Raw genomic sequence first — 14537 nt, 5'->3', positions numbered from 1 at the left:
TCTCCGCACATTAAACATTTTTCTGAATTTTCATTGCATGTATCCTCTTGATGAAAACCCCCACATTTGCCACACCGTGCCTTATTGGAACAATAAGTGGCTGTGTGGCCAAGCTGTTTGCAATTAAGGCAATTCATTACACGAGGAATAAAAAGGCGAACAGGGAGACGAATCTTATCGATAATGACATAGTTGGGCAGCGCAGACCCAGCGAAAGTCACTCGAAATGAGTCAGACAGTCGATAAACTTTTTTATCTCCTTCGTGTGATACTGAATGCAATTGCTTGCATTCAAGTATTTTTACGTCTTTAAGTATGGTGTCTTTGAAACGACCAACCCCATGCTTAATTATGTCATCAACAGTCAAACTCGATTCTGTGATGACCCCATCAATTTCAATTTCCTTTGAAGGAATATACGCTCTATACTCACGCGTAAAAAGCTCGCAAGAAGCAATTGCATTGGCTTGTTTGAGACTACCAACGACAATGCGTATTTTATCTTTATTGACTTTGACGATCTCTTTTACATCCGAGAATCGCGAAGTCAAATCTTTAGAAATTTGAATAATATTTAGCGCCTTTACTTTACGCCTAATAAATACAATCCATGGTCCCGTTGACGACTCTGGGTAAATTTTAATTCTAGTCGGATTTACATTTTCAGCATAAGGCTTAGGGGGAGGGTCTGTTACTCGTTCTCCCATCTCTTCATCCATTTTACCTAGCAAGAAAAACTATCACAAAAAGGAATGAAAAATATACCTGTAGAACACACCTCATGTGTTACGTTGTAAACTCGGTGCCCGTTGTTTGACAATGTGACACTTGCTGTCCTTCTTCGTCGCGTTGCTTCTTCAGTAGAGAAATAGGCCTACCTGCAACACTTCAAAACTCTCTCCGGTTAAGCTGCTCGTCGGTATCACCACCACAAGCGCGCTCTCTCCGTTTCCACCACGGCGGTAGACAAATGTGTCTACCTGTGGCTTGCTGCGAAAATCCCACTGTCGATACGGCACTTTTCGGTGCCACTTGTTTTCCTTATTCGTCGTACCACTTCTGCGGTAGACGAATAGAGCAAATGGGTCTACCTGTGACGCTTCCCCTCTCGTCGATTAGAATTGCCCGACGACACCAATACAATATATTTTTTCTGTGTGTACAGGCACGATCACTGTCGATTTCTGCCACCGCGGTAGGCAAATTCGTCTACCCGCGGTTTGCTGTCAAAACACCGAGGATGCCGTTGACCTCGCCTCCGACGTATCAACTGTCGACTCACACTTAACAAACTGGTCTCTCTCTCTCTCTCTCTCTCTCTCTCTCTCTCTCTCTCTCTCTCTCTCCCACAAAAACGCATACAGCGTCTCGCACTCCGTCACTCTCTCGAGAACAAAACCTTCCACCTGGAGGCACAACCGTCTCGGCCGGTTGCAAAAACTGTTATGATTTTTTCAATTTGTTGTCAGACTCTGCTCGGGTAACGCTCCCATAAGCTATTGAATTTTTTGTTGATCGGACTTCCGGTTTCGGAGATACGGATTGAAGAGCGCGATCGCGCAGCGAATTCCCATGTAAACTGGTACACCAAGATATCGAAATGATGCAAAACTTTGTCTTCAAAATGCAAGAAACGCCGAGATTTTATGTAATCTCGAAAAAAAGACTTCTACGAAGATTGACTTTTTTGAACTTTTGCCTTTCTCATATAGAAAGATTATGCAATCACTTTGAACATCGTCAACCTAATCCCGGCAATTTTTTTACTAAGATAGGTTTTCTGTATTTTAACAGCGGCGTAGCAAGGAGTATGCGGTGTGGGGTTGACCCCTTTCCCCACATTACAAACCCCCCTTCCCCAAACCCCCCTCCACCTATCAAGTCCCCCCCCTGAAACCCCTCAACACATCCATCTCAAACGACCACCTCATCCACCTTCTGCAGACCCACCCCTCTGTCATCCCAATCACCTTCACCCAGTAGGCATAACAGGATAAGCTGGGAAGTGGTTGAGTTGTGGGTTATTCATCCCTTTCACACACGCAACCGCATGATAAAATAAGTTAGCCGAAAGACAACATTGAGCTAATTCCAATAAAGCTAATAAAATATTATATTTCAAGCAGGGCGGATCCAGAATAAAATTTCCTAGTGGGTCTGAAATTTCGATTTTGAAATGAACATATTACGTAATATGCAATAACAGCGTTTAATAAAAACCAGTTATAAAATTGGTTTGAAATGATTTTGAGTTTGGAACTACTTTAAAATTGAAACTAATTTAAATTTTCTTAACAAGTTGAAAATTTTCGGCGGGGTTCCGGACTCCCAGGACCCTTGTTCTGGATCCGCCACGACACATAGCATCTCAAATTCATAGCTATCGATCCATTGTATGAATGTACAAATCATACAGATTATATAATATACATTTCCAATATTATATTGAGCATAACCAGCCAGGAATCGTAGTTCGGACAAATGAGATAGGGACAATTGCACCACTAGGTGGATTAAACCAGGTGTTTATTTTCTATTTTCGGAACCGAAAGCCCAATTCGAATGAAATTTAGTAGCAGTCTATAAGTTGTACCTTTTATTTCAAAATAACTTTTTGAACTATGCTATATTTCCCCCTAAGGAGAAAAAATTGAGTAAACACCAAAATTTCTCCCTTGGGCGAAAATTTTTTGGTGAAACCAGTCTTTGTACGTGAAGGGCACAAATCCTAACTTAATAAAGTCATGAAGGCGTTTCGAGTTCGTCTCATCAGAAACCGACACTAACTTATTCTCGGAATAGATTAGCGCCTGCATGAACTTCTTCTCGGACGGGACATGACGTTTGAACAATCGTTCGATTGAAACACAAAGCGTGTTTTAGTTGTAGGGATTTTGCGTCAAGCCGGCGCTAATCTATTCCGACAATAAGTTAATGTCGGTTTCTGATGAGACAAAGTCGAAATGCCCTCAAGACTTTGTTAATTTTGTGAAATCAATCATTTGAGAATATGTTTGTGAAAATCGATTCAGCATTCTCCTAATGTGTGTTTAAGCCTGGAATAAGGTTACTCCCGACGGGGCTTCCGGAATCGTCAAAGGTGATCTATGTGTCCAAAGAGGCTTTATTTGATCATTGGAAACCCAAATTCCAAGTTTTTGCTCCATTTTTTTTAAATTTTGGGTCATCTAGATATTATAGTGATACCAGTTTGTATGGGAATTTATCGCGAGACCGCACTATTCAACTCGTAACTTCGGAACCGGAAGTCGGATCAAAATGAAATTCAATAGTAGTCGATGGGAACAACCTTTCATTTCAGACTAAGTTTGTTCAAATTTGTTCAGCAATCGCTTAAAAATTACGTGACAGCAATTAAACTGCAACAAATTTTTTTTATTATTAATATTCTATCATACACAGAATTCAATTGGGTCGTCTCCAACCACTTCTTTGTTTACTATGATTTGAAAAGCCCGCCAATCTATGGACATTATCATGTAGAAGTGTTGGTCCAAGCCGGCTATCTCGGAGCATGTGGTGGTGGTGATGAACGACGAGACATATCTGACCTTAGACGGTAACGACTAGCAGGGGATATTTCACGTCCACTAAGGAGGTTAGCAGCAAGGTCAACATGACTGTGGTACCGAACATCACTAACCCTTCCAATAATCCCCACCTGCGGCTAATCGAGAATTTCTAGGCTAACCTCAAATGCCGGATCTATTTCAACAATTTTTTAGCCAAAAACCAAGAGACAGTGGAATGAAAAAGAGAAAAAGGAGCTGAAGAATATATCAATATCGTTCCTTTCTACACTTGTAGTCAAGGTTCTGGTTGTCTATCGTAAATCCACTTATCAGTGCATACAAGCATTTTTGTAAAATGATTAATAAATGTAAGATTTAAGTAAAATTTGTTTCATGGATTTATGTTTCTAAGATTTTTCAGCTGTTTTCGTACACTGTCTATTTTTTATTTCGATGTGGACGTAAATTGCAATTATATGGTTTTTAGTGCTTGGTCCGGCATTTTCTTTTCGCTGAAATTTGAATTCTAGTCGAATTCCAATTCTACAGTAATCTAGGCTGTTAAAGAAATCCGAAGGTTACAAATTTGTTAGGCTACTGCTGAGATACAGCGGATTAAATATATCGCATACCTACTGTTTCGAAGAATGATATTCTCTGTTCTGACGAAATTTTACATGAGTTAGCAAACTGGTTCGATCCCAACGAGCTCTTCTTTGATCATTTGAATATTTCCTTAGATATCATCACATACCGGAAACCCAAATCGACAAAATGGAACCTCAACAACATTGACAAATCAAAGCTCAAACATCTCTAAACACTGCTATTGAATTTCATTAGAATAGGAGTTCTGGTTCCGGAGTTACGGGTTGAAGCGCTCACACAGCAAATTACCATATCAACTGGTACCACCATGCTACCAAATGATGTAAAACTTATTAAAAAGGTGCACCATTACTTGAATTTGTATGCCACTAATGTCTAACCAAAGTCGCTTTGAGCACACTGGTCACCTACGACGGTTCTTGATTCCATATAAGCAGGGACTGAATATGTTCAAAGGGGGAGTAAAAAATGCATGAAACATCGAGATTTTATGATATCCCGAAAAAAATTGACGAAAGTTGTCTTTTTTGGACTTAGTTGATTTGGCACGTTTTTGCCTTTCTCATATAAAAAGGTTATTCAATTACTCTGAAAATCGAGAACCTGATCCAGGCCCGGAAGGCCGAGTGTCATATTCCATTTGACTCAAATCATCGAGATCGAAAAATATGTGTGTATGTGTTTGCGTTCATTTTTAGTGAGCAGAAAAACTGTTCAAAATCACCCTGACCAGGGGAAAAAGGTACACAGATAGAATATATTAGTAATTCACTACGAATTAGCCGTAAACAAATTTTTTTCATAAAATGAAGTTGTTTAGGTGACTAATTTGTAAAAAGATTCATGAGGTACATGATTTCACTGACTTTTACTGATGTTACATTCAGTTTTTCAATTACTTTTTTTATGCAGAATAAATAGAAATGATTTCTGCTCGAAAAGCAATTTACCACCATCTTCTTTCTTTAACACAATTCTTCTTTCCAATGAATTTAAAACTGCGCCAATCGGCCGTTTCACCATTCCTCCCCTGTCGATGGGAGATGCTACACACAACCGTACATTATAACGTATTCTGTCCTGTTGCATTCGCTATTATAACTTTCATTTGAGACTTGGTTTGTGAAAATCGGTTCAGTTTTCACCGAAGAACCGATGTGACTAAAATTTTGGAATATGTCCTGAACCTGGGACTTCCGGAATGGTCGATAGTGGACAATGTCCTTTTTAATTTTAAACCTCTAAGGTATAACGATTGTACCGGTTTATATGGGAATTTCCTATATGACTGCTGCATTGCTGCAACTCCGGAACCAAAAGTCACAAGTCAAAAAAAATCAATAGCAGTCAATGGGAGTATTGTATCTTTCCGTTGAAATCACGTTTGTTATAATCGATCAACAATTCGCTGAGAAATAGGTGTGAAATTAATTTAGGAACTCAGGAAGTTCTCCGGGGGCATCAAGAACCGTCATAGGTGGTCACTGTGATCCTGCGTCCAATGTAATAAGCAAGCAACAGAAACAAAGTGCGATGTTGTAATTGTTGTAGAGCCGTATCGTGTTCCTCCTGATAACGGTAATTGGGTGAAGGATAGTACAGGGATGATGGCAATTCAAGTGATGGGCGGTTTCCCTGACCAAGAGGTCGTGGATAGCGCACAAACGAAGGCTTTGTGGTCGCCAGAATCGACGACGTTTTCGTATGTAGCTGTTATGTTCCCCACGGTAGATACCAGAGCAGTACAATCGGATGCTGGACGCACTAACCGACTCGTTAGTCGGACGTACGCCGGTTGTTATAGGAGAAGATTTTAACGCTTGAGCCGTGGAGTGGGGTAACAGGCTAGCCAACGGAAGAGGTTACATCAGTTAGAAGTCATGGCGAAGCTGGATGTAAGACTCTCCAACGAAGGTTCCGTTAGCACATTCCATAAAGATGGCAGGGAATCCATCATCGACGTAACATTCAACAGTCCTTCTCTGGCGGATAACATGAATTGGCGAGCTAGTGAGCAGTACACACAGTGCGACCACCATGTGATCTACTACACGATTGGTCGGAGGAATTGCATTGTAACGCGGAGAGTGAGAACTGGCGAACGGAAGTGGAAAATAAAGGACTTCAATAAGGACCTTTTTGTGGAAGCACTTCGTGCTGACAGCCTCGCTTCAATTTTGAATGCGGATGAGCTGTTGGAAACATTAGAGGGGACGGTTGACGACGATCTGAGGCAGTCAGAGAAGAGTGTAAGGTGAAATTCCTGGTGGCTAGCGCTGCTTTTAAATGCAAGATAGAGGTCCACCTGCTACAAGGAGCTGTGCAGAGAAGTAGACGCTAACTGTTGGGCAACGCTTACCGTGCCATGATGGCCAAGATCAAGGGTCCAACAACGCCAGCTGAAATGCGCGCTGACAAATTCAAAATTATTGTCGAGGGTCTTTTCCCGAAGCACGACCCAACCGCATAGCCGCCTACACCGTGCGTCGATGCAGACGGTGCAAATGCTGGAGACAATTGAATTTCCAACTACGAGCTCCTTATAGTGGCGAAAGGGCTGAAAACGAGGAAAGATCCCGATTCGGACGGTATCGCCAACGTGGCATTAAAGCCCACGATTCTGGAGTTTCCGGACATTTTCAGGATAGTTCTACAGAAATGCCTGTACGAAGGTTACTTAACGGACAGATGGAAGACCAGAAGCTAGTGTTGCTGCCAATACCGGGAAAACCACCAGGAGATCCAGCATCGTATCGGCCATATGCCTGCCGGATACTCTTGGTAAACTTCTGGAAAGGGTCATCCTCAATAGGTTGACGAGCTACGCTGAAAGTGAGAACGGACTATCGCCTAGGCAGTTCGGATTCCGGAAAGGGACTTCGACAGTGGACGCCATCCGCACAATCATCGCGAGCGTGGAGAAAGCATTGTAGCAAAAGAGAACGGGTAATCGCTACCGCGCCGTGGCTACAAACGACTTGAAGAACGCGTTTAACAGCTGGTGCTATCGACGTAGCGCTACACAGAATGTGGGTCCCGGCCTATTTGTGCAAGGTTCCGAAAAGTTTCTTTCAAAAACGGGTACTGGTCTACGAGACGAACATGGGGTAGAGGTCGATTAGAGTCACGGCGAAAGTACCTCAGTGCTCCATACTAGGCCCAACGCTCTGGAATATAATGTACAATGGATTGTTAACACTGGAACTACCCAGGGGAGTCGTCGGCATTGCAGATGACGTTTTTCTAACGCTAACCGGCGAGACCCTCGAGGAGGGGGAGACGATTAGTTAAATAAGAACAGCCATGTCGACTATATATGCGATAAGGCTGAGAGGACAACTAACGTGTTGACAAGGATCATGCCGAACATCTGAGGAGTAAGATGCAGCACGAGACGTCTCCTGGCGAGTGTCCCATCCTCAATACTGAGGTATGCGTACCGACCTGGGCTGCTGCGCTGAACTAAAAGCGAAACGGGACGAAGTTGACAAGCTTAATGGCTGTTCGTGTCGCGAGTGCATACAAAACGATATAACCGGAGGCGGTATGCGTAATTGCCGGGATGATTCCCATCTGCACCACTCTGGCTGATGACGTGGAATACAACCAGCGGAGGAATACACGAAATGCAAGGAGAGTGGTCAGAGCGGACTCGTTGGCGCGGTGGCAGCAAGAGTGGTACAACGCGGAGTTTTTGTCCAGACACGGATGCTTCCGGAAATACCTGTATCGGTTTGGACATGCTTCGTCACTCTTTTGCCCAGAGTGTGTGAACCTGTAAGAGAAACTGGAACACGTGATCCCTGGTTTCAAAGAAGTTCGAAGGGGTATGTCTGGTGTGACAATGGATAATATCGTCGAAGAGATGTGCTACACCCAAAACGAATCGTTGAGAGCGGAATTGATTCTGTTTTTTTCGCTCTCGAACTGTGAGCGAAAAGCTCCCAAACGATGCATTAGTGTTCAACCAACCTCATACTTGTGGAATACAATATCGTACCCCATAGCTATAACTTGAATAACACATACCATCGTCTCCATACTGTCCCATTTGTGATCACTGCTGCAATGATGCGAAGTTTATATAGCCCATTCGAACGACTGCTCATTATGTGTCGTTATGGCATAAGGTGTAAAGCAGGCGTTTTAGCGAGTGGATGTTTGTCGGTTCCAGTCTTGATGCTACCCGGTAATCTTTTTTTCTAGTAAGGCTTAGTTCCCATCATATACATACAAACAAAATATTAATAACAGCGGGGAAATGGTACAAAGCAAAATGCGTCAATGACGATGCTGAAATACCGACGCGGCGGCGGGATGCAAACGATAATATCTCACTCATCATCATAAGTGTGAATCTTTATATACGCCATTATACTACTCCACCAGTGTGTCGTCATGGTACGGGCAATAAAAAGGTGTTTTTACCGATTAGAAGTTTGTCGGTTCTAATCTTGAATCTGATATAAGATTTTTTTACTAGAAGTTTCAGGTCACGAGCTATTTATAGCAGCGAAGAAAAGAATGAAACAAAACAAAATGCAATGCAGCAGCAATGGTGATGAGAATGCTTGTGGTGGTTGGGTGGGGGGAATGTAAGGTGTAGAAGAAAGATACGAAACTAAATACTAACAAAGTTTCCTTGTGTGTGAGTGCGTGTCTTCGTTTTTTTTTTGCGTGAGCGTTGCGCTCATCCCGAATTGTGCGCGAACAGCTCAATGTTCAAAAAGGATTGCTTTTGGGAATGAGATTGTGAGCCCAAAAACAGAAAATCTGTGCTCACCATTTTGGGTGTACTATGAGCACACCTGGGATGCTGTCAACAGAGTAATGTCGAGTATACTCTGTGAGCTGCAGTGAACCCGGCGACGGGACCAACAAAGCAGCGCCGCCGACTAGAAGGCCACCGTGAAACAACAAATCGGTTCGGGAAAGATTCCACCGCCAGGGAACTCTCCGCCAGAGTAGACTATATCCACTGCCGGGGACCAGTTGAGTAGTACACGATGCAGCACCGGGTTCGGTTCATCGGTGCACCAGCGAACCGGACACCAGGCTCTACCGGAATCGCCGGATCGACCTCGATACCCTACCTCGTGAGTAGGCTAGATTCACCGCCGAGAACTAGATCGAGAAGACCGCGACAAACAACCAGCAGCCGGTCGTTGGCGAAACACTGAAGCGGAAGCTACGCTCTATCTGAAATCGCTGGACAGACCTCGGCACCTACTGACTGGCCCGTTGAGTAGGCTAGGTTCACCGCCAGGGACTATATCGAGTAGATCACTGAGACGAGAGCTAAATGGCGACATAATAGATGGAGACAAAAGAGCAAGGTCGAGCCAGTTCATGGACCAAGTGAGGCTCCGAGATAGCTGCGGATATCTCATGAGCAAAAGAAAGAGGTGCGTCATACCTTGATGTAGTTCCGTGGAGAAAAAGGGCGAAAGAAAAGTAAGGAGTGTTTAGTGGATTGGCACGAAAGTGAGTCGTGAGTCCCACACTATATAGGCCAAGCTTTTGAAGCTTTTTAAACCTTACTATTTTAAAATAACACAGACATTTTACTATCTCGATTAACTGAATCGAATGGTGTATGACACTCAGGCCTCTGTGCCTTGGTTGAAAAGTCGATTTTTGAAGTGATTGCATAACCTTTCTTTATATGATAAGGGCAGAAATGAGCGAAAGAAAGTCTCAAAAAGTTGATATATGTCTAAAAAAAATTCGAAGTAGCATGAAATCTGAACATTTCATGCATTTCAACGACATTAGGCATACAACTTTGATTTCTGAAATTTCATGCGAATTTTTTGGAAAAAGAAAATTAGTTCTGGCATATATGGGAATTTTATAATTGACCGGACGATTCAGTTTATATTTCCGGAACCATTTGACCGATCCGTTCGAAATTTTATGGTCTATGGTAGTCAGTGCAGTTGTCAACGAGACTTCACTTCACACCCATTTCAGCAATTTTTTTTACCTTTTCGCATTCCTCGCGGTATCAATTTGCATTGAAATTTTCTGAGTGGCCGCTCTTCAAAACCCTTACTTCATGGAAACGCAGCACTTTTTATTTGAAACTATGTTCGGTCAAATCGGTTTAGCCATCTTCGGGGATGTAACTGTTATTCAATTTAGATGCTTCAACCGGGGCTTCCGAAGCCGTCGATGTTAGTAAATGTGGTCAAAGAGACTTCGAATGGCATTCAGGGCCCTAGAACTACACATCCAAGTAGTTGTGGTAACATTGTAGAACTTTTAGAAATAGAATAGGGATTTGTTTCACAATCGAACCAAAATAGGCCAAACAATTTATTAGTTTTTTTTCCGCTACATTTCAAATTAAATTCGAACAAAACGGGGATTTTGCTACTATACACAATTCTATGAAGATAATACAGGTTTTTGAATTACAGTAGTGGAATGTATTAGATTTGGACTGGAAAATTTTAATGTCAAGTACCAATGTTATCGTTGAAACGAAGAGACTTTTATTATCTTCTATAAACTAGAATAAGATTTTGCAGCCTTTCTTCCGAAGATAGTTAGTAAAAATGAACCCTATGTACTATATTAGCATTGCAGGTTTTTGATATCCATTTCGACAGATTTCGCGATTGATTCTCAGCACATAGGTTCATTGCACGACTAGTGTTACAATGAAAAATCCATTCTGAACGGAGCAAGAACATGTCATAACAGAATAAGTTTCTTACATAGATCTCGATGTGTATAGGGAAAGGCACTGGTTATAGCCATAATTGAGACCCAACCAGAATTTTCATAATGACTGAAAAACTGTCCTTTACGCTAAACATTATTCGAGAGCAGTTTCCGGTATTGCCTCAGTTCAGACTAAAACGAAAAACGGCATAAGGTTATAACATGCCTATTACCATCTTCTGTGACTCGTATGGTCATAACTCATTTAGGCTTGCAAAATTATTTTTATTGTTCAATTTTCATTCATATCGATATTTATACACTCCCCCGAAGGCTTTCGGAAGCATATTGTTAGAGTTTGATTCATTCTAATAACAGTATAAACGAGTCTATTATTCATGAAAGTATTCAGTGTAAGAAGCGTGAAATTGGTTCATAGACAACCACAACAGCACCCACCGCCACACGTCCACCCATATACACATGACACGCCCACACACACTAATTGATAAGCATACACACATACACTACCACACACGAATATGCACATAAACGTCAAAAAGTATTTCTCGATTACTTTTTCAAATGGACGTAAGTAACATTGAGAGCCTCTCTTTGTTTACTTTCTCTTTCGTTTATTACGACGTCATTACAACACTTTGTACTAATTTTCCAGTACATATCGAAAGCCGACGGTTTTTACTACAATATTATGCAAAGAGTAGAGTAGTAAATGTTGAAATGGCCGAGTAATGAACAGAAGAGAAAGACCTCAAAGAGAATCTCTCATTGTTACTTACGTCCATTTGAAAAAGTACTCGAGATTTTATTATATAACCAACAACCACCATAAAACATTTTCCACGACAGAACAGAAATTCTGGTAACCCGGCGTCAACGAGAGTCAAAATGTGTGCGCGAGAGAGGACTAGACCACGTGCGAGAAGAATAAGCACCGCATCCGAAATTGAGAGCGCCACGCGGTCAATTTGAAAACGATACGCGACTCACTGTCCTCAAACCTTAAGTTCTAAATTTCTGCATTTGGATTGAACTATAAGTTTTAAAATCGTTATAACTATTTGAGCATGAGCATGATGACCGCACAATTCGTAGTTGCTAACAACAGATGGGGCCTGGGAGTAGCTATCCACCATCAATGTACACGTCTCGAGAGTTCTATACTTTGAAATGTCAATAACGGCGCTGGCCGCGTCCTTACAGTCATCGGGGAAGGAAGAAATGTTAGTATGGTAAACGTTGTTATGGAGCCCGTGTATACCACTGCATCTCCACGTTTGCCACAGGAAGGAGTTTTTGTTAGGGGGTCGTACACAAATGACGTAGCTTTTTTTCGGCGATTTTTGACCCCTCCCTCCCCCCTCGTAGCATTTGGTCACAAAATTCTAACCTCCCCCTCGTAAAAAACGTAGCATTTACCTACCCCCTCCCTCTCGTCCCATGCAAAGCGCCCGGGAGATGAAAAAAATTACATATGTTTTTCAATTATTTTAAATACATGTCCTTTCAAAGTGTTTGACGACTTTTATCAACATTTTCATTATAAACGCAAATTGCGTGCAAAATAAGCCCATTTCATGACAAATATAGTGTTGATAGTTTTGTTTTGAATTTTATTTTTCAAGGGGAGCATGAAGACAAGTTCTCTCAGTTCACAATCGTGCAGCTGCCAATGGTTCTAAGAACCATTCGTTCATCTAAATTACTAAATTTTGTTTGGTTGAATTCGAAGTAAAAATTTAATTCAGCTTCCAAACTAAGTCTACTAGTTAGCAACATTAGCTAACTAATGTAGCAAGTTAAATCCGCATACAAAATCTTTTCGTATTTTTGCGTTCTTGTAATTCCGCGAATCGTAAAATTTATCTCATGAAAAGCCGCATCAAAAATAACTTGTGTGAAGTTAAATTCATTTCTCTAGGGAATGGAGGATCATTAAATTGTTTTCTCTATACAATGGGTTTTAAACTTAATGCTACGTCGCACAACTTCTGACCCTCCCCTCCCCCTCGTCACACTTCGTCACAAATTTGGTGTACCCTCCCTACCTCCCAAAATGTTACGTCATTTATGCATGGCCCCTAGTGAGATGGGGTAAAGCGTTACACAAATCTGGATTCACCTTGATAAGTGATGCGATCTATGCAACTCTCAGAGATGTTATCATGTGTTTGTTGTTCTGGGCAGCCGGCTGCCGAGAATTTATGATAGATTTATCGTTTGTTGAATTAATTCTGAAGTACATGGTTTGTAAAAAATGCAACATAAACTCCGGGCTGTTGCCTATACTTGAATGAATCAATTTTTTTCAGGTGGCATGCGAACGAATTTATTATTCCCTGTTTCTTCTTTACTGCAAAACACGGCGGTCTACGAAAAATACATAAAGCCTAGATCAAGATTTCGTAACATAACATTTATGGTTTATGGTTTATCATCATTGATACTACTATAAGTAATGAAACGACAACTATATATTGCTTTTTCTCCACGAACCATTGAATAAAATATCGACTTTCATGCAATCGATATTCGCGCGGGTTTTTATGTTAACGGGAATGCATTTTGAGCGGTATAAAGCATGCACCACCTAAGTATCTAAAATGACCGACTTTGTATGTCCGATATACAACCGATGACGCGCGTTTTTTGCGCTAGCTACTGGAAATTGAGGCAACACCGAAGACAAGGAGAACGATAAGAATGCAATCTACTGATTGAAGCTAAAATAATCAGAATATGGAAAAAATGAAGTAGAGAATCATGTTCTTGTCTTTTCCCAAGACAATATTGATATTATAATTAATATTCAATATTATATGTTACATAATTCAGTATGAAACAATGTCGAAAAATGCCATATAACTACAGTGCGCATAAGCGCCATTGAAAAAACATGGAATACTATAGGGGAACATGGGGAGACCGGACCAGGCCCTCAGCCAAACCCGCAGACATCTCCAAAAAAAATCAGTCTTTCAAAAGTCATTGAGATACAAATGTATTGTGCGTGTTCATGATTCTTTGCACAACCTTAAAAGTTATGAAAGTTTCTCTGTGAACGCCCCTCCCGGCCAAGTCCCGCCACTACGGGGAGACCTGACCAAGAGAACCCTGAAAAATCAGAACAATAAACAATGACATAAAACACACTGCAATCCCATTCCTCCACGCAGTCGAGATCCCCAGGCAGCAGTAAAAAAAACAAAAGGGATGCATTTCACAAAACTTGACTTCCCCAAATGCGTTTCATTTTAAGGTTAAACCGTACTGCTCCCATGGCGTGCTCACACGCTAAGGAATCAGCCATACCACTGCTAACTCCGCTCACTCGTACCAAAAGACACATACTGATGCTCGAGGTGGAATTGTTTGTGACGCGACGGACACCACCAGTAGGTACCACAGCACATCAAACATAAAAAATCTTGTATCTTTCCTCAGCCTACCGCCACTCGGTCAAGTCCCCCCACAAAATCCTGGCCAAGTCTCCCCAACACTAGTTATTGCGCTCGATGTCGTGCAAACCCCAGTAATAACTTCCAATGTGCCGATTTTATTAAAATCATTTCACTACTTCATAAGGAACAGGATGATATACGAGTACCCCAAAAGCACCCATCAGTCGAGCAGACATGAGGACCATACAAAGCTTGATAAAAACTACATCATCCAACACAAATTCACGAACCGCGGAACACTTCC

The sequence above is a fragment of the Topomyia yanbarensis genome, chromosome 3 (genome assembly GCF_030247195.1).
Source record: "Topomyia yanbarensis strain Yona2022 chromosome 3, ASM3024719v1, whole genome shotgun sequence".
Classification (NCBI taxonomy): domain Eukaryota; kingdom Metazoa; phylum Arthropoda; class Insecta; order Diptera; family Culicidae; genus Topomyia; species Topomyia yanbarensis.
This window is presented reverse-complemented; position numbering follows the sequence as displayed.